The sequence below is a fragment of the Mercenaria mercenaria genome, unplaced genomic scaffold (assembly GCF_021730395.1).
Source record: "Mercenaria mercenaria strain notata unplaced genomic scaffold, MADL_Memer_1 contig_648, whole genome shotgun sequence".
Lineage (NCBI taxonomy): Eukaryota > Metazoa > Mollusca > Bivalvia > Venerida > Veneridae > Mercenaria > Mercenaria mercenaria.
In genome coordinates this window covers 641-25,408 of record NW_026463535.1, presented here as the reverse complement: position 1 = coordinate 25,408, position 24,768 = coordinate 641, and the positions used below count along the sequence as shown (strand labels likewise).

Below are 24,768 nucleotides of genomic sequence, written 5' to 3'. Positions count from 1 at the left end.
TGTTAGCTCCTTTCATATGCAACTCATATGATTCTACTTTTATATGCTTTTCATATGTTATCTCTTTCATATGCTACTCATGTAGTACTTTTTTATGCTGGTCATATGCAAGCCTTTTTCGTAAAAACATTTTATGGTCCATCTCTGTTGTTGGTTGAAAAGTGGCATCTCTTTCTCGAAAAAGACTGCTAGAGCAGGCTGGAACAAAATCATCTTTAAAAAGAAAAACAAATACAAAGGAATATTGATATTTCCGTCTTTATTTTGATTTTTCTTTACAAACGAAACCATTGTGATTTGTTTACATTCAATAATGAGTATGTTTAACAATTACATTTAGGTACAATTTATGTATTATAATTACATTAAGTAACAAAGTTTTACACAGAAAGCATGTGAATTAAAGTTTTACAGAAATATGGAACAATTCAAGAAAAGAAACTCCGAGTAACACACAAAAGAAAGTACAAAATAAACAAGTATCTACAGAATAAGTTAGGCCAGAGTTTTTTAATAACTTGGGTTACGGGAGCGCCGGGTCCTAATTCTCCAAAATCCAAATAAAAATAAAATTCAAAATTGCGATTTTATTTTTATTTTCCCCGACGCTTGCATCTACTTTCCGTGATGGAAAATAAAACAGTGTCTATTAACCTACAATAAATATCACAGCGCGTGCAATGGACTTCCGATATTCTCAAAGGACACCGTGACGTAACTTTACTAGAATGACGTGACTAGCTCCGCCCCGTAACTAATTGCCGGCAGTGTTTGAAGTGTGTGACAGTGTGAAAGTATCGTGTCTGATAGAGAACGTCCGTAAATATAAACTGTTATCCAGATCAGCTGACATGTTTAGAAGGCGTTAATTGCAGACAACAAAAGGCTTGGATTAAATTGGTGAAACAAGCTCCTAAGTCGGAAGACAAAGTAACTTAATTGTGGAAAATATATCGATAATTTCAGCACAAAAGCGTCAGCAAGTAACTATATTTTAGCAAATGACATTTCACATCCAGTTTAAATTAATACATTTTTTCCGACCGGTAATAAATTTGCTACTTACTTTGGATTTTCATCAATGATAAATCCTTTTACAGTATTTTTAGAAGAAAAACAAACACTCAATTTGTCTCCTGACCTATTAAAAACTGATATCTTTGACACATTTCGACCAGCACATGGCAGCTGACATCAAAAGGAGTGTCGGCAAAATTTTCCTTTATTGATTTTCTTTGATGTGGGATAAAAGTTAACTGGCTGGGTATTGCAAGGTGAATGACGTAATTTGACATAATTCTACTCCAAGTAAAATGTACTTCAGATTTTTTAAAGTGGATTTTCGTTTTGTAGCTGAACAACAGTAAGTCTGGAGATTTTAATAAAATGCTGACTGTTGCTATAAATTTAAAAAACAATAAAATATTTTTTGTTAAATAAGATGTTTTCTAATCAATCTAGTGGTCCTTTTCTCTAAATTCTATTACTTTATGCACTGTTCTGAACCAATTAGTATGGTGATGATAGTAATGATTATGATGATGATGGTATTGAAGGTAACTGTACAAAGTGAAAATATGTAAGTTAGTTTGAACGTAGTACCTTTGCTGATTGTTTTTAAAATTCGCAATTTAAATCTTAAAGTCTACCTCAAATTACTTTCAAAGTTGTAGCCAGATATGGAGTTCAGTAACTTTTAAGAGACCCATCACACTAAACAGGCTTGGGACTGTCTGGCATGTATAGTAAAAAATGGCCCATGTCGGAGCATAAATGAAAAATGGAGAAATCATAAAAGAAAAAAGTGAAAAGTTATTTCCATCTTCCTTAACCCTTACAATGGTACAACCGATTAGTTTTGCCTTTGCGACCAGAGCAGACCTAGATCAGCCTGCACATCCGTGCAGACTGATCATGGTCTGCACTGTTCGCTATTCAGTCAGTACATTTTGAGTGAACACCCCTTCGAATGATAAATGGTATTGCCCAAATTGAATGATGGACCTGTCCATTTTAGAAACTTAGCGTGCTAAGGGTTAAAAGGTCAGAAACACAATATGCATAGGGTGTGACAACAATACTACACTATACTATATATAATCACACCAACACCAGAAACAGAATACAATGTCAGGCCTGTTTAGTCTCTATTTATTAGCAAGCTATATATATGTTTAAAGCAGGCAAGCAACATGCAAAAAATTTCAAGTATTAATAGTTTCTACAACATAATATTATAACATACAACATGGAGGCTTTAATAAAGAAAGTGGGAATAAAATGCTTCAAATTGGGAAAATAACTTGTCTGATTTATCTAGACTGTGTTGTGAATCTACATTTGCCTGAAACAACAATTTTTTTAACCCAGTGGCACATTTTACAAAATAAAATTTTTTGTGTTTTTTTTCATTTTATTTTTATTTTTTTTTCCGATGCTAACATTTTCCTACTTTATTTTTATTTTTATTCCCTCCTCCTTATGCTCATTTTTGGAAAATCTCCCGTAACCCAAGTTATTAAAAAACTCTGGCCTTATTATAACATAACAGCATAACATGTGTCCTCAATACTAATGTAAAACGAAATTTTGTAACAGAGTTACCAACGTCCCCCAACAAGGGACGTTTTTCACAAAACATACTACATCTTCTTCTATTTTATAGGGCAACATACTAAAAATGTATATAAATCATTACTATGTATCATATAATTCATAAAACATTATGTACATGTAGTTTGAAAAATGTCTGGTGAATGCTTTCAAATTTTTATTTTTTTTATTTTAAGATTTAATGTGATTTTATTCTTAAACTGGCATGGAAAAATAAATACAAATATAATAAAATAGTTTATCATATTAAAGGGAGGTAATTAATAAACAAGAGGGTCATGATGGCCCTATATCGCGCTCACCTAAGTTAAGTTAAGTTGCTTCCTTAAACAAATTTCTTTGCTAAAGCATCAAAAACAAAAAAAAGTAGGTCAGTAGGTTATATTCATGTTCACTGAAAGTCAGTTTTAAGATAAGTGTGCAAAATTATACATGTCATCCAAATTTTAAGTCTGTATCTTTAACAAGAGGGTCATGATGACCCTGGATCGCTCACCTGAGTAATATGAGCTACATGTTTCAAATGTCAAACTGATGATTTTTATAATTTTTTGGGAAGATTTTCCGATGTACAATCAAGTAACCCCTGGGCGGGACCAACTTTACCCCGGGGGTCATGATTTGAACAAAGTTTGTAGAAGTCTACTAGGCAATGTTACATATCAAGTATCTAAGCCTTCTGGTTTATTTTTAGCAAATTTATGAAGATTTCCCTATGTACAATCAAGTAACCCCTGGGGCTGGGTCAATTTGACCCTAAGGGGTCAAGATTTGAACAACTTTTGTAGAGGTCCACTAGGCAATGCTACATGTCAAATATCTAAGCTCTAGCCCTTCTGGTTTATTTTTAGAAAATTTTGAAGATTTTTCTATGTACAATCATGTAACCCCATGGGACGGGGTCAATTTGACCCTGGGGGTCATGATTTGAATAAATTTTGTAGAAGTCTACTAGGCAATGCTACATGTCAAATATCTAAGATCTAGGCCTTCTGGTTTATTTTTAGAAAAAATTTGAAGATTTTCCTATGTACAATCAAGTAACCCCTGGGGTGGGGTCAATTTTGACCCCGGGGGTCATGATTTGAACACAGTTTATAGAGGTCCACTAGGCAATGCTACATGTGAAATATGTGGGGTCAATTTGATCCCAAAGGTCATGATTTGAACAAATTTTGTAGAAATCTACTAGGCAATGCTACATGTCAAATATCTAAGATCTAGGCCTTCTGCTTTATTTTTAGAAAATTTTTGAAGATTTTTCTATGTAAAATCAAGTGAACCTGGGGCGGGGTCAATTTTGACCCCGGGGATCATGATTTGAATAAATTTTGTAGAGGTCCACTAGGCAATGCTACATGTGAAATATCTAAGCTCTAGGCCTTCTGGTTTATTTTTAGAAAATTTTCCTATGTAAAATCAAGTGACCCCTGGGGCGGGGTCAATTTTAACCCCAGGGTCATGATCTGAACAACTTTAGTAGAGGTCCACTAGTCAATGCTACATGTCAAATGTGTAAGCTCTAGACCTTCTGGTTTTTGAGAAGAAGATTTTTTAAGATTTTCCTATGTAAAATCAAGTGACCCCTGGGGCGGGGTCAATTTTGAACCCGGGGTCATAATTTGAATAAATTTGGTAGAGGTCCACTAGGCAATGCTTCACACCAAATATCTAAGCTCTAGGGCTTCTAGTTTTTGAGAAGAAGATTTTTAAAGTTTTTCCTTTCGGTTGACATGGCAACCAGAGTTCTGCATGGAATTCAATTCTTTGAAAAATTTTTAAAGAAGACCATCCAAGGAACATCCCTGTGAAGTTTCATCAAAATTGGCCTGTTGGTTTAGGAGGAGATGTTTAAAGGAAAGTGTGGATGGACGGACGCCGGACGGTGAGCGATCACAATAGCTCACCCCGAGCACTTTGTGCTCAGGTGAGCTAAAAACAAGAGTAGGTCAGTAGGTCAAGGTTACAGTCGGGTGTTATCAGTTGGGGTCATCTGGTAAATATAATCAAACAGTCTAGGAAATATAATCTGATAATTTTTGAAGTATTTTTTCCTATATAACTCATATATCAATAGACCCCTGGGGCGGGGCCTCTTTTCACCCATGGGGCATATTTCAAACAATCTTGTTAGAGATCAACTAGGTAATGATACAAACAAAATATCAAAGGCATAGGCCTTGAACTTTCAGACAAGAAGATTAAAAAAAAAAATTCCTATATATGTCTATGTAAAACTAGGGAATGCCGTGGCAGGGCCTTTTTTCACCCCAGGGGAATAATTTGAACAATCTTGGTAGAGGACCACAAGGCAATTCTTCATACTAAATATCTAAAGCCTAGGTGTTGTGGTTTCAGACAAAAAGTTTTTTTCCTATACAAGTCTATACAAAACCATGTGACCCCCTGGGCGGGGCCATATTTCATCCTAGGGGAATTATTTAAACAATCTTTTTAAAGGCCAACTATATGATGCTACACACCAAATATCAAAGGCCTAGGCCCTTTTGTTTTTGACTAGAAGATTTTCAAAGTTTTTCCCTATATAAGTCTATAGAAATAATGTGACCCCCACCCCCACCCCAAGGCGGGGCCATATTATATCCTAGGGTGATAATTTGAACAATCTTGGTAGAGGGCCACTAGAATAAGATGATGCTACATACTAAATATCAAAGCCCTAGGTCTGATAGTTTTGAACAAGATGATTTTCAAAGTTTTCCCTATATAAGTCTATATAAACCATGTGACCCCCGGGGCGGGGCCATATTTGACCTTAGGGGGGTAATTTGAACAATCTTGGAAGAGGCCACTAGATGATGCTACATACCAAATATCAAAGCCCTAGGCCTTGTGGTTTAGACAAGAAGATTTTTAAAGTTTTTCCTTTCGGTTGCCGTGGCAACCAGAGTTCTATACGGAATTCAATTCTTTGAACAATTTTTTGAAGAAGATCATCCAAGGACCATCCCTGTGAAGTTTCATCAAAATTAGCATGGTGGTTTAGGAGATGTTGTTTAATGGAAAGTGTGGACTGACACCGAACAGTGAGCAATCACAATAGCTCACTCTGAGCCTTTGGCTCAAGTGAGCAAATAAATGAAATGCATGACATTTTCATGCTAGTACTACAAAACTTTGGTTTTAAATAACACACCAGAAAAAAAGTTAATTCTACTATTTTTCAATGCAGAGCTGCACTACATATCAACCTATTATAAATGTATTGCAACTAAAGTAATTCTCTATTTACCTATATATACCATAAAGTTATATCCTGTGTTTGGGTTTTGCATTCTGGATTTCTACAATTATCAATAGCTTTTTATATCTACATGTATCATTACAATCACCTTATTTAATAATTATAAACATAATTTCATTTTTAAATTAGTGGGAAAACTGACATAAAGCACATGTATTGTACTTTTATCATATAAAAGAGAAGAAATTTCATGTACACAAAAAAGGTAACTTAAGTGTCTGTGACCTTTGTACATGACACAATGTCTTGTAATGGTTATTATGTATGCAAAGTTATTTAGATATACACCAATGCATAAAAAAGTAACAGACCAGATAAAAAAATACCAAGATGTTTCATCTCTAAAGGTGACCTTAATCTTGAGTTAGAGGTCTGAATCTTACATGCAACAAATTAATTTGTTATGGTGACTGTGGCAAGTTACTTGAATATAGTAAAGTTACTGACAAGACCAACTAGAACTGTGGATGAATATTGCACAATAGCATGAGTCTGTGTTAAAAAAATATCAAATAATGAGAGAGGTACAGATAAAAATTTAAGTATGAAAGGGGCATAATTTGGTCAAAAATACAAATCAAGAGTTACAGGGATTGTTACCACACATGCAGATGATGATGATTATAAATTACAGCTTTTAATTTCAAGTCATCTTTTAAAGTACCAAAGATATGTCTATAAACGAAGCTTTCGAAAAAAATTAACATGAAAATAATTCCAAGTATAACAACTTTGTGACCTTGACCTTTGGTATAATGGGCCCAGTCCTTGCACATACTTTGTCTGTATGCTGGACAATGCTTTATGTGAACTTACAGTAAGATATAAGCAATAATAACAAAGATATGACAGAAAAACAAAGGTTGCCAAAAAACTTTAACATTTAAAATAACCTAAATATAACACCTTGATGACCTTGACCTTGGATATAATGGGCCCAGCCCCTGTACATACTTTGTTTGTATGCTGGATAATCATGTTTATGTAAAGTTACAGTAAGATATAAGCAACCGCAACAAAGATATGACAGAAAAACAAATGTTGCCAAAAAACTTTAACATTAAAGATAACCTTAGTATAACACATTGGTGACCTTGAACTTGGGAATAACAAACTCAGCCCCTACACATACTTTGTTTTTATACTGGACAATGTTTATGTGAAGTAACAGTAAGATATAAGCAATATTAACAAAGATATGAGAGAACAAGAGCTCGTAGAACACGAAATGCCCCCTTGATGCATTCAGTAATTGCACAAGGGACAGAAATTATTTTGTCACTGAGCTTAAAAGTTCTACTGTTCTTGGTCAAGGTGACCTTGACCTTTGACCTCAAAATCAATAAGGGTCATCTGCTGGTCAAGACAAACCTCCCTATTAAGTTTCGTGATCATAGGCCCAAGCATTCTCAAGTTTTTATCCATACACATTTTAACTGTTCCTGGTCACTGTGACCTTGACCATTGACCTAATGACCTCAAAATCTATAGGTGCCATCTGCTGGTCATGATCAACCTCCCTATCAATTTTCATGATCCTAGACCAAATTGTTCTCAAGTTATCATCCTGAAACCATTTAACTGTTCTGGGTCACTCTGACCTTGGCCTTTGACCTATTGATCTCAAAATCTTTAGGGGTCATATGCTGGTTATGATCAACCACCAACTTTATGAACCTAGGCCAAAGCATCCAGAAAACATTGAACTGTTCCTGGTCACTGTGACCTCGACCTTTGACCTCAAAATCAATAGGGGTCATCTGCTGGTTATGACCAACCACCATATCAACTTTCATGATCCTACGCCCAAGTGTTCTTGAGTTATCATCCGGAAACGGATTGGTCTACATACCGACCGACCGACATCTGCAAAACAATATACCCTTCCTTCTTCCTGCCAAAAAACTTTAACCTTAAAAATAACCCAAGTATAACACCTTGGTGACATTGACCTTGGGTATAATGGTCTCAGCCCCTACACATACTTTGATTGTATACTGGAAAATGTTTATGTGAAGTTACAGTAAGATATAAGCAATAGTAACAAAGATATGACAGAAAAACGAAGGTTGACAAAAAACTTTAACCAAGAAAGGTAAGCCGCACCAACGCCGGGGCGAGTAGAATAGTCCCCCTATTCTCCAAATAGTGGAGCTAAAAATGACTTTCATTTCTGTACGTCAAATTCAGGCTTTATTTTATCAAACATGTATAACTATCTTAAGTCAAATAACTCTACCTACATTCTGAACAGTCAAGCTAAACAAGAGGGCCATGATGGCCCTATATCGCTCACCTGTTATCATTGCACTTGAGGACAAGAAGGTCCTCAGAAAAAATATCTAAGTCCAAAGGAAAGGAACAACAAAGGGAAGAAATTTAACCAAAAAGAAAAAAAAATCTTACAAGGTATAGATATGTTAAAATACACCTAAAAATTGGAGGTACCATCCATGTTGTACCACAGAAAACTGGTCTCGTGTTTTCCCTACGGTCAATAATAAAAAAAGTTACTAAAAATAAGCTATTTATAGTAACGTAAAAGGGAAGTAATTAAAAAAAATAAATATTGTAAGTGGACAAAAGAAGGATCTGCTAAATAAATCTGTTGACATAAATGAAATTTCAGATCAGTATCTTTATTAGTTATGGAGATATAACAATTTTAATGTGAAATAAAGGGAGGTAATTTGACATAAAATCAGTCCATAGTTATCTACCCTGATTGTCTCAGTCCAACTAATATAACAATAATGAAATTTCAAATAAGTCCTGTAAGTACTTACTGATATAAATCCATTTTGATTACAATCAGGGGAGGTAATCAGATATAAAATAACTCTGGAATCTATGACTGGATCTGATTTGTCATGGAATCCAAGATTTATTGTTGTTGAAGATATTTTGGAAGTTTGTATCAAATAAAACCATAAATGAAGTCTCTATATGGCTGCAAAAGCCAAAATAGCCAATTTTGGACCTTTAAGGGGCCATAACTCTGGAACCCATGATGGAATCTGGCCAGTTGAATAAAGAAAGCAAGATCTTGTGGTGATACAAGTTGTGTGCAAGTTTGGTTAAACTCAAATAATAAATGAAGCTGCTATTGTGCAGACAAGGTCAAAATAGCTAATTTTGGCCCTTTCAGGGGCCATAACTCTGGAACCCATTATGGGATCTGGCCGGTTCAAGAAAGGAACCGTGATCTTATGGTGACACGAGTTTTGTGCAAGTTTGATACAATTTAAATCATAAATGAAGCTGCTATTGTGCAGACAAGGTCAAAATAGCTAGTTCTGGCCCTTTCAGGGGCCATCACTCTGGAACCCATAATGGAATCTCGCCAGTTCAAGAAAGGAACCGAGATCTTATGGTGATACAAGTTGTTTGCCAGTTTGGTTAAAATAAAATCATAAATGAAGCTGCTATTGTGCAGACAAGGTCAAAATAGCTAATTCTGGCCCTTTCAGGGGCCATAACTCTGGAACCCATAATGGAATCCGGCCAGTTCAAGAAAGGAACCAAGATCTTATGGTGATACAAGTTGTGTGCCAGTTTGGTAAAAATCAGATCATAAATAAAGCTGCTCTTGTGCAGACAAGGTCAAAATAGCTAATTTTGGCCATTTCAGGGGCCATAACTCTGGAACCCATAAAGGGATCTGGCCAGTTCAAGAAAGGAACCGTGATCTTATGGTGATACAAGTTGTGTGCAAGTTTGGTTAAAATAAAATCATAAATGAAACCACTATCGTGCAGACAAGAAATTGTTGACAGACGGACAGACGACGGATGATCACAAAAGCTCACCTTGTCACTATGTGACAGGTGAGCTAAAAATGGGACAGGTCAATCAATAAATAAAGGATGCTACAGGCTAAAGTATAAGGGAAAAACTTTAAAAATGTTCCTGCCTGAAAGGATCATTCCTGTGAAGTTTGGTGTAAATCTGCCCAATGGTTTTCAGAAAGATTTTTTAGAAATTGTTGACACACAATGCACAACAGGCATTGAGCGGTCACAAAAGGTCACCCTGAGCCATTGGCTCAGGTGAGCTAAAAGAAAATAATCCAGGAACATTGTCCCTATTGTTTGATGCAAATGTATTTCAAAATGGAGCAATCTATTTTTTAAATTAATCAATTTTTGAACTGAAAAAAATGGGCAAACATGGCAACTCCCTGTTTACTGCAAAAGACAAATCTAATATCTTTAACAGACAGAAAACGTGTTTCAATCAGAAAGATATGGTTGTTCTAAGGATGATCGTTTTGCTTAACTGGATAGAAATTTTGTAAACATTTACCAGTCAAACATGACAAGGACTCATTTAAACATGTTAACACGGGAGCCTTAGTAAATAGAAGAAAGCAATCACAAACAGATTCTCAACAACTTCTTATTCACAACAGAAAATACATTCTTTTGAAAATAGTATTGAAATGCAACTTAATGATCTTTGAAGATTTAGTAAACTGTTTCTTAAATATGTTTGATGAAAACTGAATCATTGACTTCACAATATGCTTTGTTTCTGTTCTTTTTGCATAGTAATGCTGCACTAAAAAGGTTAAGCAATATTTCTACAGCACAACTTGTGCATATTTCTCAAGATTAACAAAAAAACAAAAACAATCTGATATGATATATTTTGACAATACATGTAATTATAACCCAATGCCTGTGGTGTATAGTAATACATCAGACTGTAGATATCATGTTACTATTACACTATAAACAGTTTGTCTCAAATCTCTTTAACAAGGATTCTTAAAATAATAAGTGTGTTTATAGTGACATACAATATCTAACAAGGTTAAACAGTAAAGCTATGTCAAAAACAAAATGTAATTATTGTTTGTTGAAGAACAATTTATCTAAAACAGAAAAATAAACATTAGTCTGTGTTCAGACCCTGATATTAACTCCTAAGCTATTCAAATTTTGTGTAATTATATCCATTTTCTTCTCAAAACACTTTTAATGATTAATCAAGCCAAGACTGATAAGGTCAAAATATAATGTGACTTTTTTTAAGATTATATAATTGGTAGCCATCCCAAAAAGGAAAATACTAAACAATATCATACAACTTTAAGATCAAAGTTGACTTTTCAAAAGAAATTTAGAAGACTGCAGAGTTGCTTGTTTCTATATGCAGTGAAACGTTTACTAGTGAATTGCTGTTCAATCATGGCATTGATGAATCAGGAATTAACAGTACATAAAGTGATCATCTGCAAAATTTATCATCTTTAACAAATTTATACATGATACTAATGCCCACCAGTAAAACAGCCACAGCTTATATGTACTATAAATGTGCATGTCAGGGTTAGAATTCAAATGCTTTTTAGTGAGTATAAAAAATTCATAACATAACTTGTAGACAAATCTAATGTTTGATACACAATACAATTGAGGACATAATTCATACTTATTCCATATTATACATAATACAACTTTAAACATTCATTATAACTTTTCATACTTGATCAACAAATTACAACTGTGAAAGCACTCTATACTAAATCCATGACACTGTTGTGTGTGTACTTTATACTTACTCAATGACACAACTGTAGATGCACTTCATATTTACTCCATGACACAGCTATGGAATTACTTCATACTTACTCAAGTATAAAACTGTGGAGGTACTTTATACTTACTCCAAAATACTACTGCTGGTTTACCTCATGCATACTCAACTAGTTAGCTACATAGACATATTTCACACTGCCACTTACTCCATGACACAAAGTTCTGTTATCATACTTTATAAATACTACACAATACGACTATAGTCAAACTTCATACTTATCCCACCATACATCTGTAGACATACTTCATACTTACTCCATGATACATATGTAGATATACTTTATATTTACACCATGACACATCTGTAGACATACCTCATACTTACTCCATGATACATATGTAGATATACTTCATATTTACACCATGACACATCTGTAGACATACCTCATACTTACTCCATGATACATATGTAGATATACTTCATATTTACACCATGACACATCTGTAGACATACCTCATACTTACTCCATGATACATCTATAGACATACTTCATACGTATTCCACCATACATCTGTAAACATACTTCATACTTACTCCATGATACATCTGTAGACATACTTCATACGTATTCTATCATACATCTATAGATATACTTCATACTTACTACACCATACATCTGTAGACTACTTTATACTTCACAATACAACATACTGTATAGACATATTTCATACTTATTCTATGATATAAATGTGGTTGTACTTCAAAAGTACTCCATGACACAATTGTGAACGCACTTCATACTTACTTCATGACAATGTATTCATAATAATTACCATAGATCTACTTTAATATATCTTTAATATACTTACTCTACAATACAACTGCAGTCACACTTCATACTTACTTACTCCACAATATAATTGTAGAAAATACTTCATACTTACCCTCTTATGCCACAATACACAAGCAGACACAAATAAAATATCATGTTGTAACCAGGCAGGGGTGGCAAATTCAATTGTCCGTATTGCCCAGGTTGTCCCAAAGCTTGTACGGACAAATGAAATTTGACCAGAATTTACTATATTTATAACTATCATACGGACAAGTAAACAAGAGCTGTCAGTGGACAGCATGCTCGACTAATCTCAGTGCTTGATAGTATAATATAAGCAATGAGTAAAACTTTAACATTACAATAAGCATATTCTAAGTCGAAAAGGGGCCATAATTCAGTCAAAATGCTTGATAGAGTTGCCTCCTCCTTTTTACAGACTGGGGTCATGATGGTAAACAAGTATGCAAAATATGAAAGCAGTATCTCAATGGACTTTGAAAATATTTGGGGTGGTACGCTAACTTCAACATTTGTGTGACGCTCACACCAGGGCGAGTAGGATAGCTCCCCTATTCTTCGAATAGTTGAGCTAAAAATAGCAATTGGCAAAAACGGACAAGCAAGTCAAAATCAGCTTTCGCCACCCCTGCCAGGCCGCACACTATGTAAAAACATCATCAATTGTGCGTATCATGTAAAGCACCATGAATAAATACATATTTACAGCAGATCAAAACAGAAAGTCAAAGAAATGATAAATGCTGTCGATTCCATTTAAGTTAGCACAAGCAAAATTTTGTGATACCGAGTTTGGGCAAAAGACACATGCCCATTGCAAGTATGCGAGCTTAATTATTCCAACCCTGCATGTAAAACGATTCATTATCACACACAAATGTGACAAATGCCAATTTCTTGGCATTGTTTTCAAAATAATCAGAATACTGATATAGGCTCAATACGGTGTAAAAAATTGTTTGTTTCCGACATTCCAACCTAGCTATCTTAAATTTTTGGCCCGACCCTTTATGTTTTTATAGCCTTGGAGAATAGTTTTTTCAACTTTTTAATAAAAAGTTGCTAAGCTGAATTTATTATATGATAACTTGTTTGTATTCATTTTTTGACACAAAAATGATTTCCGAAAAGTTTCCCTTAATAAATTTTTTTTATTTTTTTTCCGTCCTAGGCCTACCCTAATTTTTTTAGCATATTACCGGAAACAAAAATTTTTTTTAGTCTTTGCCCAAAATCAAAATAATTTAACTCTTTATTTCCTATTAGGCCAGATACGATACACCTGATTTCCATAGATATCAAGCATTTCTGACATCGAAGTTTTGACTGACTGCTGACATGTATACTAATCCAGTTAATTATCAGTATCTCATTCTGCACTATTGTAACAATCAAATCTTTGCAGACTTTGTTCCTGGCCTATGTAGAATTTAGAACACTCTGTACTGTAAATGTAGCTCATAACTGTCAGCTTTTTCCACTTGCCCAAAAAATATGTCAAGCATGCACTTAGACTTCAAAGTTTATATTTTTATTCAGTTGTTTTAACTGTGACCAAATATTCTGGTAACAGGACCATTTGAAGCACCCATTCAGGCTCCAGTGTCTCTGAAAAATATGTTTGTGTGATTAATTAATCATTTTGTTGTTCATACATGTTTAAATGAGGGCCAAGAAATAGTAACAAAATTAAAAATTTAGAGTGAAAAATATAAAACATAATTAAAAATTTAATGAGACTGTTTGTGTTTTCTTACTATTCAGTATTCAATGTCATTGGCTAAAAAGAAAATGAATCACCGCTGTATACACTGTAAACATTTGAATATAATCTGGTTTTTATTCTACAATATATTTTTTTCATGTTGACAAAGTGTGCATAATATCATTTGCGTGTAAAAATCAATAGAAAAGAAATGGGTACATGCATAGTACATACATGTACTTATGGCAGAAAAGATACCCTATTAATAAGTTTGAAAATATGGAAGGTTACTAAATAACAATATATAGAGTCTAAGACCATTTTCTTTATATAAACCACACACAAGTTTAAGACCTCATAACTTCAATCCAGGAGTCGTGAGCACCTGACTGTAGGGTCACTGCGACCAGTAGTGGTTTTTTCCATGAAGTGGACACGAGAGTGATTCAAATAAGTTTTAAGTTTTCATCACAATAGAGCTCACATATCTAGTATAAATGGGAAACTTACTTTTTTTTCATCCATTCACATGACAGGCTGATTCTGCTAGGTTGCACTGCACCATGATAATTAAGTTCTTCTCTATCTTCCGTTGATGTCAAACCCCTTGCGGGAACGTAGACATTTCATAATTTGCAAGAGACAGAGTTGGTGGTCACCAGGTTTTGCCTATATCAAAAAGCCGCTAATGGCGCTATCAGATTCTTGATCAAAAGTGGATGAAGATATTCCTGGTTTGCCCTGCAGCTGGGCAGTGACGGCACAATGCTAACACTCATTCTCACGGGAATTGGGAATTTGATGTCGCCATACACTAAGTCCAACATGTGAATGTTATAATATTGATTTTGAAAAACAGATATCAAATACAGGGTGCAATCGACCCACTGGATGTAAAAAATTGTCCCAAAATCGATTAATGCATTAGAATTGGCTACATTACTGTGCAAAATGTAATGTTCGAGACTGTCGCCATTTACATTGTTCTTCTTTGGGTAGATGTACTGATGTACAGTTGGACATTTTAATGATATATTTATCTTTGTTGCATATTTTGATATGTTACAAACAGAGTCTTATATGATTTCTTGAAAGAAATTGACGAAATAAATAAAAAATATGCCCAAACATGATGTCGCCAAATTTCTTGTTGCATTGTAATGTCCGCGATCAGTAATCTTATGTAATGCACAGTCCATTATATTTACACAACAGACATGCGAATTTCGTCACAAAAGGTGGTAAATTGATATGACATATCAAATTAAAGAATATTGAAATATTACGACAAATTTTAAATCACAATTATAGTTTACACTGAGGCCTGTTAACTCAATAAGCTATATTACTGAACATAATGTAATGTCCGCGATCCATTTTCTATGATAAAGGTAAATCTTGGACGTTGTATTTATTTCATCACTGAGTTACATCAAATGGCTGTACGGCGGTAGCTTTTGGTAAGTTAAAAACGCAATACGGCTGATTTGTCAAGCCATTAACAATGGTGTGTAATGTACGCGATTGTAATGTTCAATACTATACTCATTAAATTGCAATTAAAAGACATTAAAAACACCTGTTAACTACGTCATTAATAGTGACGTCACAATTCTGTTCCAAGAATTTGTTTACTGCTAGAAAAATACCCCGGCAGCCATTTTTTGTGAAGTTTGTTCTACGAAAATAAATACGATTTGGTAAGTAAATTCTTCTGCTTTCTTTTATATATTAATAATCGTTTATGTCTTTTGCAAATTTGTAATGTTGTAACCATATAAATCGGGTAAGCGATGCAAATATAAATGATGAAAATATGTGAATAAATACATGCTTTGTATGGCGTGTAATGTACGCGATCTTTGGTATCGAACATTACACATTTATATATTATTTGAAATACTTTAAGTACTTGTTTCTTTTGTGTTATATACTTGAATAAACAGCATCCCTTCCCTTTAAAAAGGTTTATCTATTCAGGGAAAAATATTTTTGATGAACATGAATGTTGTATATAAAATAATGCGTCGTAAAACATGTGTTATGTTTGGTATATTGTTCTAGCATTTGTTTAATGACATAATCCAAAAGGGGATATTTCTTAAGCAATTAATTACAATTTTACTAGAAACCAAGCCTTAAACTTGCATTTAATAGTTTTAAAAGCATATGATCCGGCGCCTTTATTGTAAAACTTGGTCTCGAACATTAGAGTGGTGGAACCTGTGCTCGCGGTATTCCTATGCTCGCGGTATTTCGATAAATATTCTTTCTGCAGAAGCACTGATAAAAAATATTTCATCATGCTATGTTCAACACCGGTCAGTGGTGAAATGCCTTTACAACAAACGTAGCGATAGCCGCGCGTGCCGCTCACGTGACGTATACAGCAGCCGATACATTTTACACAATCTGTATCCGTCGCACAAATCTCACATAAATATGTCAAAATCACTAACTAAAGTAAGTTGTTTTAGAAATCATGCATTATATTCAGATATAAGATACATTTAAGAGCAAGATGGGATGAGTGTGACGCCTGGCTACACTACGATAGCCTTGCGAACCATGAAAAGATCGATGTTATCTTGGTATTTTGACAAAGTCCAAATGGTTCTTTCTGAGATGTAGGGAGGAGTAAATTTCCTACACAAAAAAAGAAGTGTAGAAAACATTAGCGAGTTAATCACTGTCGTTGTTTGAATCTTTAATACTTGAACATTCTGTTTTTAAACAACATTATTATACGTTTTTAAGCTTTGTTCTAATAGTGACTCTATTTCTGTAAGGGAAATATACACATAGAGGCACATACTAAATTTTATCCTCATTTCTTTTGTTTTTCACATAATAAATGAGTAATGTGCTAAATATTATATTCGCATATGCTTGTTTGTTCATTTTAAGCCTGCTGAGTTTTTGTTTTCGTCCTTAGTTTAATCGATATTACATACCGCCAGCATAGGTTCCCTTCAGGGCGAATTTTCACCTTTTCACGTATGCCGTGTCGATAGCTCACGAGACGACCAAGTCACGTGATGACGCACATCAACAATATGTTTCGATAAAAGGAGGATAACTTTAAGTTTTAGCATAGGCAAATCGAAATAATATTTTTTTCTTGCTTCTTAAAAAGATTATATATGTACAAAATACCGCGAGCATAGGTTCCACCACTCTACATTATTATGTATCGAACATTTCATTGAAAATGAATTTTCGTTTATATTTCAGGTGAATATGGTAAAGTCACGATCAGAAATATGTAAAGATTACAGAAAAAGGCTTAAAGAACAGGATAATGAGGCATATCTAAGAAAGGAACGAGAGAGGCGTCGAAAGAACTATGTCCCTTCTGGTGTATTAAGCTCATCTGAACGAGCTGTAAGACGGCATAAAGTACGTGAGGCCGTAAAACGATGTCGCGAGAGGAAAAAGGTGATAGCACAAGAAAGAGATAGGGCTGATCAACGTGAATCATTAAGCACAAGTGGGTATGAAAGTGCAGGTGGGTCTGCGGAAAATAGCGAGAGGTTTGTTGTTGCGATGCGGTTTTCAAATAGAGCAGTCGGACCAAGGAATCGAGTCACAAAGGAGTTAAAACGCGCCAACCAACAACTGAAAGAACTGAAAATGGCTAACCTAAACCTAATGAGAAAGTTAAAAACTGAACAGCGGAAACGACAAAGAATCGTCAAAAGACTTCATGGTTCACCCCAAACCCCAAGAACCAGTACGGAAAAGCTGATGAATCGAGCTGGACTTTCTAATATTCAGAAGAATAAAGTCAGAAAAGAAATCATATTTGGTCATGTGGTAGCTGCTGAGCTGAAAGAGAAGGCAAAGGTTTGCAATAAGTCAACAATAAAGAACATTCACCGACTTATTGCGGGTAAAATAGTCAAGAAATATAAATGTCGTTTCGCACTTGGCAAAAAAATTGGACTAAACAAAAACACTGTAACCAAGTACTCAGCTAATGGTGTACTAGTAAACAAAGGAAGCCTGAAGAAAACAAGAAAGTTGGAACAAGAAATAACCCAATTCCTGGAGCGCGATGATAACAGCCGAATGCAACCTGGGAAAAAGGACACAATAAAACATGCTGGAGAAGTCAAACAAGCAAGGGTTCTTACAGATTATCTTCAAAATCTGTATGAAAAATTTCTAGCTGAAAATCCAAGGAGCAACATATCGTTTGCAACATTTTGTAGAATCAGACCTAAACACATACAACTTTCCGCATTCATTTCAAGAAGTAGTTGTTTGTGCACTAAACACCAGAATATGGCACTAACGGCCAAAACACTGCGACGAGAAGGGGTCTCAACATCAGTCAACCCAGAGGTATTTTTAAAAGAGAACCACGATAGACAGGAAGTACTAGACAAAATATCAGAGACAATTGCTGTACCTCAATGGAAGAGTTGAAATTGAGGATAGAGGGAAAAAGAAACATGTAATGAGGATAACCAACACTGATATGAAAAGGGATGAATTCGCTGATCACATTGATAAACAGAAGAATGATTTTGGTGAGCATGTTGACAGAGTCAAAACCCAGTATGCCCAAATAAGGACACTTAAGCAAAACCTACCTGTAGACCACGCGATAATTCAGATGGATTTCGCCGAAAACTATGCCTGTAGATGTTCGGAGGAAATTCAATCAGCATATTTCAACCAAACTGGTGTGACACTACACCCTGTAGTGTTGTACTTCAAAGAAGACAACGAACTAAAGCACAAAAGCATCGTAATTGTGTCAGATACTCTTTCACATAATGCACAGACTGTTGTTACATTCATGGACAAAATTGTTCCAGAAGTAAAGAAGTTCGTTCCTAACGTGAAGGTGTGTCATTATTGGACTGATAGTCCTACGTCTCAATACAGGAATAAACTGATATTTGACACAGTGGCCAATCATGAGAACATATACAACTGCGCAGCTGTGTGGAATTATTTCGAGGCGGGCCACGGGAAGGGCCCGTGCGACGGGTTGGGCGGCACGGTTAAAAGAATGGCCGATACAGCCATTAAAACAGGACGAGCCATGATTCAAGACGCAAAAGATTTCTTTACGTGGGCAAGTGAGGCATCTACGTTTGAAAATGTATCATTTATATTTGTTGGAGATCAAGCCATAACAGAGAAGGTCCGTGACATGTCACACATATTTGAAGATCTTCGACCGGTCAAAGGAACAATGAAACTCCATGCAGTTGTTGGAAATGGACAATCTAGCGTCTTAGTGAAAGAAACAAGCTGTTACTGTCAGCTTTGCTTGTCAGGTGAACGCTGCAACACATGGAGACAAGAACGAACACGTAAACGGAATACAGAAGTTGGAAACCAAACTGAACCCGAAAAACGTTTGGACACACATATTGCAACACATACACATATTACCATTGATGATTACGTTGCAGCAGTGTATGAGACCGGGTGGTATGTTGGGAAGGTGGTGGATATCGATAACGAAGATGACGAGGTTGAAATATCCTTTATGGTGAAGAAAAAGGAATTATATCAGTGGCCGAGGCAAGCTGACAAGATATGGATTGCAATGAGGGATATTTTGTGTGTTATTCAAACACCTATAGGAACTGGAAAAACAAAGCGAATGTACAAACTAGTAGATACTGATGAGGAGAAATGTGAGCAGTTATATGCAAATAGAAGTTAGATCTTATAAAGGTCAGGTTAATTGATTATATGACCAACAAAACAACATAGATGGTTTTGTAATGTTCGATACATCAGAACATAATTAACAAATTATACTGTATATACATACTTATCAAATACAATTATGCAGAGACAACTAACTATCATCATATATGAATGCAACGAAACATGTTTAGACATTATGTATTTACAAACAGAAGTTTATCTATTCATTTATAGAATTAAGTAATGTCCGATACCCCAAAATTTTTATAAATGTTTAGTTTGCATTCATATTGATAGCTTTATGATTGAAATTGTTATTATTGTTGATTTGTTTGTTCGATGTTGTTGGCAAAAATGTTTCTTTTTAAAGTTTATAATGGAGTAGTAAACATAAAATATGTGTTAATTAGTGTAATAGTGTGTATATTTGCATTATCCAAGAGAATTCATGCGTAAAATGTTTACCAATAATGTTGCAAAACATATGTTAAACAAATTGATGATATCATAATAACCAAATTTATGTGTTTGAATGGATATATAGTAATTATTGAATGGAATAACCGGTATAGTGTCTGTTACATAATCCATGTAATGTCCGATACAATTAGATCTAATATCAAAACGTATCAATACTGTATAGGATACGAACTTTCAAGTATTCAAATGTTATTATATTCAATTATAAACCATATACTATCTGTTTAAGAGGTTATTTTAAAAATTATGTCACATTTATCTAAATTATATACATTGAAACAAGGTAACTTTCAAATGTACACAATATTTTTATCAAGCACATTATATACACCTTCTTTGGATATTTCTAAATGAATATTATATAAATGTTTATTGTAAGATATCTTGTTCCACAACAGGCGTTGCTATACCTTTCGTTAGTACAGTCGTTTATAGCCTACAATTATATGCTTCAATTACAGTATAAGGTATTCTTGTCAATACGTGTACATGTAGCGTACATTACTGGACGCAAAATAGGCAATCTCATGCTGTATTTTCAATGTGTCATAATTTTTTTGTTTTCTAAATGTTGTTCGAAAGTTTTTCACAATGTTTTATTCAATGTTCGATCAGTTAGTTCCATATAAAATAAATATATTTGGAACAATTCCATTTTGTTGATTTTAGGTATGGCCGTTTTCCCAATTCTCGTGAGAATGAGTGTAAGTTCCATTAGATTAGTTCATCTTTACTGTCCAAAGAGCGTAAAAACATTATCTGTATACCCATCATTTTCATTGGGCTAGCAACTATCCCGGTACAACCCGTTTTCGGACACCTAACGGTATATCGCTACGGTTTCGCTACGTGGTAAATGTACAACAATAATAAATGCTGGAGTTTTGTTCAACAATCATTTATCCCAAAAAATACGCAAGTAAACAAACCTCATCCCGCAGCATGTTTTAGATATCCTTTCCAACATGGCTGACCCACTTTTCCATTAACCGGAAGTTGTACAACCCGTTTTCGGACACCTGCTTCAAAATATACTGCGCTCCAAAGTTTACGTCACAAAAAGTCAGAAACAGTTTAAACAAATCTCAAACATTAAATTTAACTGTTAGTAACAAGAAAACTGCCCAAAACGTATTTATAAAGTATTTTCAGTGTTAGTTTATGTAGTTAGTTGGTGGGAGCAGCACAAATGGGGCACAGGAACGTGTCTCCTATTCTGATTACCCTCATTGTTACATACAAAATGATAAGTGTACCCATCCCTTACATATTATCATCATAAGGTCTGTATGATCCCCTAGTGGGCACATGATTCTGAAAAGAAACAGAGAAAAAAAACTTTACTACTACTATTTAAAATTTCATTAACCAATTGATTAAGAAAACCTCGTAAGGTACACTGGTCTATAAGTGGTAACTTTTTGTGTGAAGTATTCTTTTGCAAAATTTAATAATGGGGGCGGAGCCTGTAAATAACCTCATCTGTCGGACGTCCAGAGCTTTCAACATGAAAACATTGGATTTATTTCTAAAAACACATATTTTGGACATGATATTTTGGGAATAGTGAAAAAATTAAAAATATAACAGTATGTAAGTTTTTATCATTTGCTTACCCTTTTAATTTCCATTTTTCTTCAAAACTACCAGCGTGACAGTTGTATGGTGTTTGTAAACAAAGCATGCTTGTGGGAAACCGGAAGGGGCGTGTTTTCCAGGAAAACTAAAACATTACCGGGGCCGGCCGAATACGGGTTGTGTCCGAAAATAGGTTGTCGCGGGATAAAATAATGTCACCTGGATAGCACATCTTGAAAGTTTGTTAAACCGAATGACTCAATTTCCACCAGCACATTACTTTATCTTGACATTTCATTGTAGATTTTACATAATGTAACATCTGTTTCTATAAAACATAAAAGTCTTAAAAAGATGACAAATTCATCTGCGGCGCTTCCTGCTCGCCTTTACGGAATCAGTATGGTGTCGCATGGATATATCATGATTGCCCTTGATTCAGTCAGTGCGTAGCCTTTGAGCTGACCTGCCAGTTGTCTTTCTTGTCAGTAATTTGTCAGTGCGCTGCTTGAATTGTTGTGGATGTAATTTCGCGTGAATGTCATCCATTTGTAAACAAACGCTCAATTCGGAACAACTCGGTTTCCATCCGATGTTCAGTTTCAGTGCCGTACCTGTACCGGATACGGTGTTCGGAAATAGTATATTTTTATGTAGATCTATACTTGGTAAAAAATAGGTTTTTATGTGTCACAACTTTTATTAAAGACGCTATATATATACACCAAACCGCTGTTATTGCTTGATACCAAACTGAACTTTTTAATTAGCCTATGTTATCAAACGTGTTTTATTTTTTTTTCTTTGTAACTTACGTTGTAGTCGGTCGTCATATGATAAATATTTTGACATTTGTATTCTTATTGCAATTAGTGCTGTATTTTCAAACTAACTCATATCCGTTCGTGTTGTTTTTTCACAGTGTGGCAGTATAGTGGAACCTTTCTTAAAGAACAGCTATCAGATAAAAGTTAATTTCTTTAAGTTCAATGCGGAGATGTTTTTTTTTTTTGTTTGTTGTTGTTTGTTTGTTTGTTTAAAGTGGTTTTCTAATGAGAATAATTGCTACAGAAGTTAACAAAATAAACAAAATATTTAATATAATTACATGGAAATCTGATAGGCCTATGTTTAATATCTAATCCTATTCAGTTACTTATCTTTAATTTACCAGATTTATGTCCTATGCCTACTTAAAGATTGAATTAAGCATTCAATCATGGTAATGGTAACTGCAAATTAACAGTTGGACTGCCTTTAAGGTCGTTAGGGGCCTAATAGCTGTACAACTTCATGAGTTAACATGGATGTTTTTCAATTGCGACACCAAAATTTCTCAAAGTTGGATGAGTTTCCGGTTTTCAAGGATTCCAGTTTATAGCGGTTTCAGTGTATTTTGCTTGTCTCAATTCTCTTTACAAATCTAGATCTAGATAGTGCTGACACTATGAAAAATATTGAACTGTTTCATTAATTTGGACACGGCAATGTACAACGAAACTCGATATTATATCATGTCGTGGAATTGTCGACATAAAATGCTTAACCACGATACACGACATTCAAAGTGACACACGACAACGAGCAACGACACACGACAGTCTATCGCTCAAATATCGCAGAATTATTGCATGTCGAGGTTATTTAGATCAAATGTTGTTAATATTTTGCTTTCAAAAATTAGTCATTTTCAATCAGATATTACGACAAAAGTACTAAAGATGTATTAATAAATATTACATGTATTTGTAGAACTATTTAAGAACTATTTCATAAAGGCTCAAACCCGACCATAAGAGTCGTAGGCCTACAGGCTCGAACATGGGTGCCATGTCAAAAAGCAAAGAATGCACGACAATACACCTTATTTTTCTAAAAAAAAGTACATCAACTAAGGCTCTGAAGTAACACGCTTGGGTGTATATCAATTATTTCTACTGATATAAATAGTTTCAGTAAGTTTTGTCTGTCTGTACGATCTGTAGATTGGCGATAGGGACCATTTAATTAACGCTAATTCTCGTCGCATTTTTTCGAAAAATTCATCAATTTCATTTTATTATAAAAAAGTTTTTTTAAAAACGTTAGGAATACGTTATAAAACTGAAATTTCTTTTAATAAGTAGTTGGAAATATTGTTTAAACGAATATGAAAAACAGTTTTCTTCCTCGACGGACACACCGGGAACATTTCCTGCATGAACTTTAACCTTTTTGACTTAAAATATTAGCCGTAAAATAAGGAAAAACTGCGTATAAAATATTTATTTTGGGTAAATAACTGCAAGTAAATACTTGTTTTGATAGAAATGACAAAATCTGTAAGTTTGTGACAAGAACAAACACCATATGTTCGTCCGTCTGTACGTAATTTAGGATAAAAGGTGTATTTCCGTAATTTTCTGTACGGAAAACGCCCGTGTTTTTCATTAACTTCAAATAATTGTAGAATGTTCCAATAACAAAATATGTTTATGAAATAACTTTTATGATTAAATCTAATACATTGTGTAAAGAGATATATAATTTGTATATTTTTACAGCCGACAGTTTCGTCGTGGGACCGTCTTAAAATGTATCATTTTTCGTGAAAATATGCATTCTTTATAATTAATATATTAAATAGAGAACAGAGAGGTGTGCCTTGTCAGAGGAGTCATATCTTTATAACCTGATGTCTGATTTTAATAAATGATACATTGTTGCAAAACAAACATTGTCCCTAGAGAAAACAGGTCAAGTCGGGTTCGAACCCGGTCAGTTAGGGGTCAAGGTCATAGATCAAAGTCCAGTAATATTCTCAAAATGTGAACTATTCTGTAGCGATTAGTTGCCAAAGATCTTTTCAGCAGTATATAGCGTAGCCGCAACTTCAGTGGTGTTTGGGGGGGGGGGGGGGGGGGGGGGGGGAGGAGAGGCCGCAAAATCGTCCGATTTTTGTTTTTGTTACAGTATCAAGTTTCAAGGAAAACAGAACATAGAATTATACCGAGAACTCATCAAAGTGCACGATTTTCGCCTTAAAAATGTTCTTAGGGGAGATCCCCTAAT

General features: G+C 34.6%; 1 long non-coding RNA gene across 1 annotated transcript; it reads right to left on the bottom strand.

Moving 5' to 3' along the window:
* Positions 1-244: 244 nt before the first annotated feature.
* Positions 245-22,979, bottom strand: LOC128554694 (uncharacterized). The gene is made up of 3 exons (XR_008369669.1): positions 21,993-22,979; positions 14,494-14,730; positions 245-13,886 (listed from the first exon to the last, which is right to left on the bottom strand). It is a non-coding gene; the product is annotated as an uncharacterized LOC128554694 (long non-coding RNA).
* Between the last annotated feature and the right edge of the window lie 1,789 nt (positions 22,980-24,768).